Source organism: Polypterus senegalus, chromosome 18 (assembly GCF_016835505.1).
Source record: "Polypterus senegalus isolate Bchr_013 chromosome 18, ASM1683550v1, whole genome shotgun sequence".
Classification (NCBI taxonomy): Eukaryota; Metazoa; Chordata; class Cladistia; order Polypteriformes; family Polypteridae; genus Polypterus; species Polypterus senegalus.
The window spans coordinates 55,324,135-55,333,653 of NC_053171.1; positions in this window are offsets into that span (position 1 = coordinate 55,324,135).

A 9,519-nucleotide genomic window follows, 5' to 3' on the forward strand; every position below is an offset into this window, starting at 1 on the left:
GTTGTCTGAAGTACACAAATTGTCACATCTGAACGCACCGTGACTTACCACGAAACCTAACCATTCATCCAACATATTTGAAAGCGTCTGAATATTCCTTGTTTTATGGAGACATGCCAGGTCTTTAATCTTTCCACCTTACTTTTATCCTCTCTCCGGCTCTAAATAAAGTGTAGCAAAGCTCCTTAGATACTAGTGGTTTGAGTGCAACCAGCCAAGTAAGGAAATATTTAATCTATCCCACTTTATGTTCCCCCGAGTCTCTTCCATTGTCACATATTGTGGACACAAGGTAGCCTTCAATTTTTCTTCTCACACCCTGTAAAATTGTCTGAAACGCAGTTAAAACGAGTTGACGCTCTGCTTTGTGTTGACAGCAGTATATCATAAATTCAAAATCCACTTATAAATTTATAGTGGTAAGCCAGATGCCAGATCACATCTAATCTTAACATTAGCAATAATTCATAATTTAGATTATAAAAAGTTGTATTAATATATGAGAGAAAGTAAAAAGTCTAAACAAAGATGACGTCAGTACATGTGGAACTTTCTCCTCTGTAAACTTTGATCTGGCCAATTGACCAACTTGAAATCCAGCATCATAAATTACCAAGAAATGACCCGGGCAATAAAACTTTACATCCCAACAAGGCATTTCAAGACCAGATTCCTTTCATACAGGCCTTAATGCATTAGTATAAAGAAATCTCATTATTTTGCATTTTGATAGTGGTGTCGAAGAAGCCCATCTTGCACACTACTCTACAAAATTGCACATCTGAATAGAAAAAATGTGGGATGGCCTGGTTATGTGATCAGGAAAGAAAGGTTTCACCATTTGATGATCATGACCATAAGAAACCATTTAGTATTTATTAGGATCAGTGACCCTAAATCATGCAAAGAAGCATTTGGGCCTGTAAATGTCTCTGTTCCTGCAACTCATACCTACACTTCAGCTTGTTCTGCAAAACAGTGCAGTTTCATTTCACATACAGTTTTTCTTATTGTGAGATATGAAACTCACAAAAACAAGCTTCAGGATTTTTAAAGCTATTAGGAGTGGATAGTAACAAATATCGCTCCCTAAGATTTATTCCAGGATTCCATGGCAGAAACTAATTTCCTTCCTCACCCACACTCGAATTCTGCCACCACTTCCATGGTTGCTTCTATGCATCTCCGTGTGTTCTTAACCATCTTGTCGACTGCCTGTGCTCTGCTTCTTCCCAGTCATTGAGGGTCAGAGGTAACACCATCTGTACTCACTTTCTCCAGCTTCAAAAGCAAACTCAAGCTATGACAATCATGGAGAGACTGCAGCATTCATTCTTACTGGCTACGTACCCAGAACAGTATTTGCACATATCTACTATGAATAAACTCCTTTTCAACACTCTGCCTTAGAAAAAATTTGCCATGCTTCTACATATGGATAAAAGGTTTCAGAGGTGTTGAAAATGTGACAAAAAGTACACATTTTGGCGGTGGTGAAACAATTTAACTCCAAGTTTCACAGCAGATTCAGTTTTTCCACTAAGCACTTTGCATTTTCAGGAGAAAATGATCTTTCTGAAGTTTTCAGCAGGTTATTCTTTGCCGAAACAAAGCAGCTCTTTTTAAATTGACATTTGGAGTCAATTTTACTGCCTGCAGCCCCCTTACTTCTTGAACATGGATCCATCGATTGTCAGGAACTAAGATGAGCCAGAGCAAATGAGGACCTAATAGAAAGAGTAGGTATAAAAGTGCAAAATGCTTTTATTAAAACAGTGTTCTAAATTAAAATGCGGTGCTTCTTTCCTTATGAATAAATAATCCACAAAAACAAGCATTCATGCAGACGTTAAAAGTCACAATAAAAACAAAAAAATCCTAGGCAGAATCTAGTAATCCATTAAAAACAACTGCAAGTCCTAAATGTTTCTCTGTAAAACAAACATCTTCACTTTACCTTTGTGGTCTCCTCAACATGAGGTCGCGTCGATCAACTGGTGCAGTCATCCTTCAATTCAGGCTCGGGGCCCCCTTCAGTGTCAACGAGGAACTGCGCTAAGCCTTACTCGTCCCTCCCACAAGCTGGAGCCACTTGGAGTGCACCAGGGAGACCCCTGAAGTGTTGGCCACATACTCCTCTGTGGGGCACACTTCCCCAACCACCTCCCTTCTTTCCAAAATTGCACTATATATACATATATATATATATATAGACATATATATATACACATATATATATATATATACACATATATATATATATATACACATATATACATACAGTATGTATACATATATATACATATATATAGATACATATATACATACATATATATATACATATATATATACATACATATATTATGAGGGGCCGTTCAGGAAAAAAATATTGGTTCCTAAATATATACATTGGTTCAGATACATATATTGGTTCAGATACATTGGTTTGAATATATACATCGGTTTGAATACATCCGGTCAGATATATACATTGGTTTAGATACATTGGTTGAGATATATATAAATTGGTTTGCATAGATCCGTTCTGATATATATACATTGGTTCAGATAGATCGGTTCAGATATATACATTGGTTGGGATTTATGGGCAGGCACAACGCGGCCACCCATGTTTAGCAGCTCCCTTTCGCTTTATCATTGCTTCAACACTGTTGTAATTATTGTGCACATTTTATACAAGTAGCATATGCCTGTCTGTCGCGTTTTGTTTCGTAAGCCCTCTTGGTTGGGGGTCCTCGATTTCAAAGCACTTTTTTTCCTTTCATTATTTAAAACACTCGCACAGATACCCGCCTCTTCGCCTCGCTCCGTCCCGCCCGACTCATTGTACCCGCCTCACTCGCGCCCTCTTGTCCCTCCCATGACAGATTCTTCTCAAAAGCAGAGTTACCAGAAAACATTAATCACAACCACAGTACGTCCCATTTTTTCACCTCATGAGACGCTGGTTTATCATTGGTGGAAAGCCGCCCGGTGATATCTGTTATTCCGTATTGGCAGCATTTCATTAAAAGGCGATCTGCTTCAGCAAGGAACTTAGTCCTATTTGCTGAATGGATGTTATGGAGGAAAACACTGGAGTTGCTCTGTTTCTTTAAATTTTCATCAGGGATCAAAATGACCAGAATATTCCCACTTCACAAATAACTGATGTTTAACTGTTTTATAGTAAAACTAACAAAACCACACACAAGCACGTACACGCTCATACACACACTCAAACTCACAAATCGTGGGTCGCACGTACTACTGATTAAGCATATCTGTCAAGGGCAATTATTTTTTCACCCCATAAAACAGATTCTTCTCAAAAGCTGAGTTACCCGGAAGCATTGACAGCAACCGCAGTACCTCCCATTTTTTCACCTCAACAGGCGCTGGTTTATCATTGACCAACGCCCGGTGATTTCTGTTATTCCGTATTGGCAGCATTTCATTAAAGGGCGATCTGTTTCACCAAGGAACTTAGCCCTGTTTGCTGAAAGGATGTTATGGAGGAAAACACTGGAATAGCGCTGTTTCTTCTGAATGTTTATCAGTGATCAGGGACCAGAATGATCAGAATATTCCTGCTTCACAAATAACTGATGTCTGTTTTTATTGTAAAACTGAGAAAACCACACACAGCACGCTGCATACACAACACAAACACTCAAACTCACAAATCGTGGGTGCGACACACTACTGATTAAGTGTATCTGTCACGGACGATCATTTTTTTTCACCCAATAAAGCTTGAGTTCGTCAAAGTTAGAAAGCAGTGCAGTGATTTCTATTATTCCTTATTGGCAGCATTTAATTTAAAGATGATTCACGTCAACAAGGTGAAAGGGTCTCTTATTTTGACAGGACGATCTTTTTTAAGGCTTAAGCATTTTTGATTAACTTACAAAAGAAAATAGTTATTACTTACCCTCTTTGCTTCAAATTGGCTTTTTAAAAAACCTTTTTGATATAATTTATTTATGACAGTATAAAATAAAAAAGTAGTGCTCAAAATTATAATGCGGCGTATCTAACAGGAAGAGGTGGTGGTAAGAGTAAGGTTGCTGACTCGCAGTTAAATGATCACTGGTTTGAGTCCGGGGGGCTTCCTTTCTGTTATTTTATTTATTTTTACAAATAGCTTCGAGTAGTAAGAAAGGTGCTATAAAAAGTAAGGAATTCATAACATTATTATTATTATTATTATTATTGTTATTAATTATACATGTGAATGCGTGATCAAATTCAGCCGCTGTGTAGTGGGGTATGAATTGGGACACTATGTGCTCGACAATACCATGAGTTCATTGAAATAATTACACAGCAAGGTGCACATGCAATACAAACATAATGTGTATATTATTGAAGTAAAGGTTCATATAAATTAATTATATACAAATTTTTAACAAGTTGAGAGATGTCAACTGGTTAAAATGCACGAAATTATACATGTATTGCTTTATAGTCCACATATAGTGTATGTATAATTAAAATAATGATATAAAATCATATAAAATGGTATAGAATCTAAGTCAGTAATTATTTTGTGTCATATTTCTTCAAAGAAGTTTATAATTAGTTTGCCTTAAAAAACCTTACGGCAAACATGTGAACCGTTGAAAATCGCTGATCTTAATCAATTTGTTTTAACGCATACTCCGTGCAAAATGTTGTCATATCTGTTAGTAAACACGCACGCGCAGCGATGTTCTAATGTCTGCGTTCTAAGGGCTCATTTATACTTCACACTCAGAACGCGTACGCGTCATGGCTGCCACGCGTTACAAGCTTTCATTTCACGCGTCCTCTGAGCAGGTCCTCAGAAATTAACGCGACGCGTGCGCGAGTGCAGTACCAGCAAAAAGTCGGGGGGCACAGTGTGCTAAAAGTCGGAACGTGACGTCAGTGTCTCTGTTTACTATCTACATGTGACAGAAAGCCTCTATGGAGATCCTTCGGGGATCGATGTGCGCACTTTGCTGTTTGATGAATGGTTCAAAGTGTTGAAGCAAAATGCCGACATACAGATGCATTCGTGGTGCATTTATATTCAAGCGTCGCATATTCCCGATTGTAATGACACGATACATTTTAAAAGTCTCACATACCATCTTTTGTGCCGTGTTTTTTAATTTTTTTACTTTACCTGCTGTCAGGTCAAGAAGCTCGTGGCGATTTAAAACTGGGATGACGTTTGATGGTCTGCTTTAATAATAAAGTAAACTACGAGGTTAAAGTGAACATTTCGAGATTAAAGCCGAAATTTCCACTTTAATCACAAAATACACGTTTTCACCATGTCTTTTATTTTTTTTTTCTCAGTGGCTCAAATACAGCGCTATACATTATGTTGCCGATGTGAAGTTGCAAAAAAAAAAAGACGGCACTGAGACTTTTAAAATGTATCCATCCCGTAGTATCGGCATAGAGGCTTTCAGTCACATGTAGATAGTTCCCGAATGTAATGACACGATACATTTTAAAAGTCTCACATACCATCTTTTGTGTCGTCTTTTTAAATTTTTTTATTTTTGCAACTTAACAACAGCAACATAATGTATAGCGTTATATTTGAACCACTGAGAAAAAAAATAAAAGACACGGTGAAAACGTGTATTTTGTGATTAAAGTGGAAATTTCGGCTTTAATCTCAAATTGTCCACTTTAACCTCGTAGTTTACTTTATCATTAAAGCAGACCGTCGTAAACATCATCCCAGTTTTTAATCGCTACGAGCTTCTTGGACCTGACAGCTGCGACAAGCAGCAAAAGATCACCACACAGAACAAATTAAATGTCTGATATTCCAACTCTCTGCACATTTAGAATCTTTAGATTCATACTTGATATCACTTTCATGATGAAATGCATTAAAGTGTGTATGTTACATTTTACATATAATTTCATTTAAATAATGAATACTGTTAATAATTACACACATGGGGGTGACACGGTGGCGGAGCAATAGCACTGCTGTCTCGCAGGGATTTATGTTGCTGGTATTTCCTGCTTGTATTCCACACTGTGCTCCGGTTTCCTTCCAAAGATAAGCAGATTTGGGGATTTGGTGCCGCTAAAATGACGCTAGTGTATGTGTGCTTGTATTCACCTTGCGATGAGCGGAGACCTCGTCCAGGGATTGTTTCTCAGTCGTGCCCAATGCTTGTTGGAATGGACACATCCCTGGATTGATGGATTTAATCAATAAACATCCTTTTCACAGATATTGCGGTAAGGTGTTATCGTAATTTAATAGGTGTTTTAGGCAATTCACAACACAGAGAAACTAAACATGTTCTCACCGTGATAATATCTCACACTGCCACCTGGTGGACTCCTCCAGATTTACGTAAAGTACACGCGTAAGTATAAACACTTCAACGCTTGCGTAGCAGGAGCGTCTGCTGCAGCATGCGCCGCGTCGTCGTGAAGTATAAATGAGCCCTAAGGCTGCAGGGATATTAAATGCTATTTACGTTTTACTGGGGTGCTCTGTGATTGAGGGCGGACAGTAAACTTTGTTAAAATGATATCGAAAAATACCAGTCGTCAGTTGTGTTTTCAGTCGTTTTGGCTTGTTTACTGTTCTGTTACCAAAAAATTCTTCAACGGGGCTCATCAACAAAGAAACGTGGATAGTAAGATTTAGTAAAATATCAGTAATAATAATACATTGCTCGACACCCAGTAACACTTTACAAAGCCATTTAAAAGATGGCTCGTTAAAATAAATGTAGCAATCCATTGTCATGCTATAAGTGGCAGCTTGCTCTTAAACACTTACACAGGTAGTTTTTCCTGGAATAAAAAAGGGGGGAAAAATCCACGGGAAATGTTTTGTTGTTGAACTCAAATTTCACCTCCGCCATGTGAGTCATTAAAACTATTGTAATGAAATATGGTTCTATATAAATAAATAAGTTTTCTATCACACCCACCCTTTCACCCCTGTACATTGGAGAGGAATCTCATTTTCACAGCAGGTGCAATTATCCTATAAAACACATAGGAGTTCTGTGCACCGTTTTTCATGGGAGATTAAAACTCATCAAATATAAAACTTTTAGCAGCCTGTGGTATTCCTCATCTGTAGTGGTCCAATTACAAAATGAACACCAGGCAGTTTAAATTGTGCACAGTTTCATTAATAAGCCTATCAGACAGTCTTTTATAGCACTTTTCATAGAGTGTGTCTCCTAACCCTTTCTAGCAGAGGAGACACTTATTTCCACAGCTCCTCTGCTTGTAAATTAATACTTTAATTACAAAACTGTCCACAGTTTATTTAAAGAGATTGAAGGAAGTCTTCTATATCACTTTTTTGTCTACTATGTCCTTACTCATCCACTAATTAAAAAATCAAGCGCTTACACTGTCTTTTTTAAGTATGTCTATGAAAATCGCTGTGAGTAGCCAGAAAAATGCTATATAAATGTAACATTATTATTACACTGTGTGCACAATTATTAGGCAAGTGAGTATTTTGACCATATCATCATTTTTAATGCGTATATTCCAACTCCAAGCTGTATTAACTTGAATGCTTATTGGATTTAAGCACGTCAGGTGATGTGTATTTGTGTAATGAGGGAGGGTGTGGCCTAAGGAGATCAACACCCTATATCAAGGTGTGCAGAATTATTAGGCAGCTAGTTTTCCTCAGGCAAAATGGGCCAAAAAAGAGATTTAACTGACTCTGAAAAGTCAAAAATTGTAAAAAGTCTTTCAGAGGGATGCAGCACTTTTGCAATTGCTAAGATATTGGTGTGTGATCACAGAACCATCAAACATTTTGTTGCAAATAGTCAACAGGGTCACAAGAAACGTGTTGAGAACAAAAGACGCAAATTAGCTGCCAAAGATTTGAGAAGAATCAAACGTGAAGCTACCAGGAACCCATTATCCTCCAGTACTTTCATATTCCAGAGCTGCAACCTACCTGGAGAGCCCAGAAGTACAAGGTGTTCAGTGCTCAAAGACATGGCCAAGGTAAGGAGGGCTGAAACCCAACCACCACTGAACAAGAAACATAAGTTGAAACGTCAAAACTGGGTCAAGAAATATCTGAAGACAGATTTTATGGACCGATGATGAGAGTGACTCTTGATGGACCAGATGGATGGACCTGTGGATCAGTAATGGCACAGAGCTCCACTCCAACGTGGAGGTGGGGTACTGGTATGAGCTGGTATTTTTAAAGATGAGCTAGTTGGACCTTTTTGCATTGAAGATGAACTCAAAATCAACTCCCAACCCTACTGCTAGTTTTTCGAAGACACTTTCTTCAAACAGTGATACAGGAAAAAGACCATGATTTTTATGCAGGCCAGTGCTCCATCACTTGCATCGAAGTTCTCCACTGCGTGGCCAGCCAGTAAAGGCCTTAAAGATGAAGGAATAATGACATGGCCCCTTCCTCATCTGACCCTAAACCCTATCGAGAACTTGTGGGCACTTCTTAAACGCTAGATTTACGGGGAGAAAAACAATACACCTCTCTGAAGAGTGTCTGGGAGGCTGTAGTCACTGCTCCACAAAAAGCTGATCGTCAACAGATCAAGAAACTGACAGACTCCATGAATGGAAAGGCTTATGACTGTTATTGGAAAGAAGGGTGGCTATATTGGTCATTGATTGATTGATTGATTTTTTTTGAAATGTCAGAGATGTTTATTTGTAAATTTTGAGGTGTTTGTTTATTATTCTCACTATAACAGATGAAAATAAACAAGTGAGATGGGAAAATGTTCATTTTTCCTTTAGTTGCATAATAAGTCTGCACACTAATAGTTGCCTAATAATTGTGCGCACATATGTATTCCCCTGATGATGTTCACACTCACATTTCCGTTGTGAAACATTCAGGTTTCAGGTTTATTAACATTTTGGATTCACTGATAGCACTGTGTTTGTTCCATATTAAAATTAATCCTCAAAAATACAACTTGCCTAATAATTCTGCACTCCGTGTATTATTATTATTATTATTTAGGTTTTTTAAAATCCAAATAAACCTGATAGGACTTCTTCCAAGATATGTGCCACACTAGGGTATCAACAATGTCATACTGATTAGGTAATTTTGTGATCAGTTTGTTTAAAGTATATTATGCAAAAAATAAATTTTCATCATCTTCTCATTTCTAATTTGGCATTTCAGGATACAGTATATACTGCAAACATACATTTAAATTGTAACCGCTGACAATTATTTACTCGTGTGCTTGCATTTTCCATAAAACAGCTTCAATATGTGCACAAAGTATAGGTGATAAAACACACAAATTCTGACATTAGCATGACTGTTGAAGGAAAAACATGTATTAGAAAGTATTCTATGGAGTTTTCATAAATGAATCATTATATACCTTTTGAGGTTTCTTGATATATTTTGTAATCAGGTTTTTATATATTTTTTTTATTTTTACTGCCACTTCACAGATGAACAATCCCCAACATGGTCACTGTCAGAATAAGTCTAACTTTTTTCCTGTGTCCATTAATATATTTTCC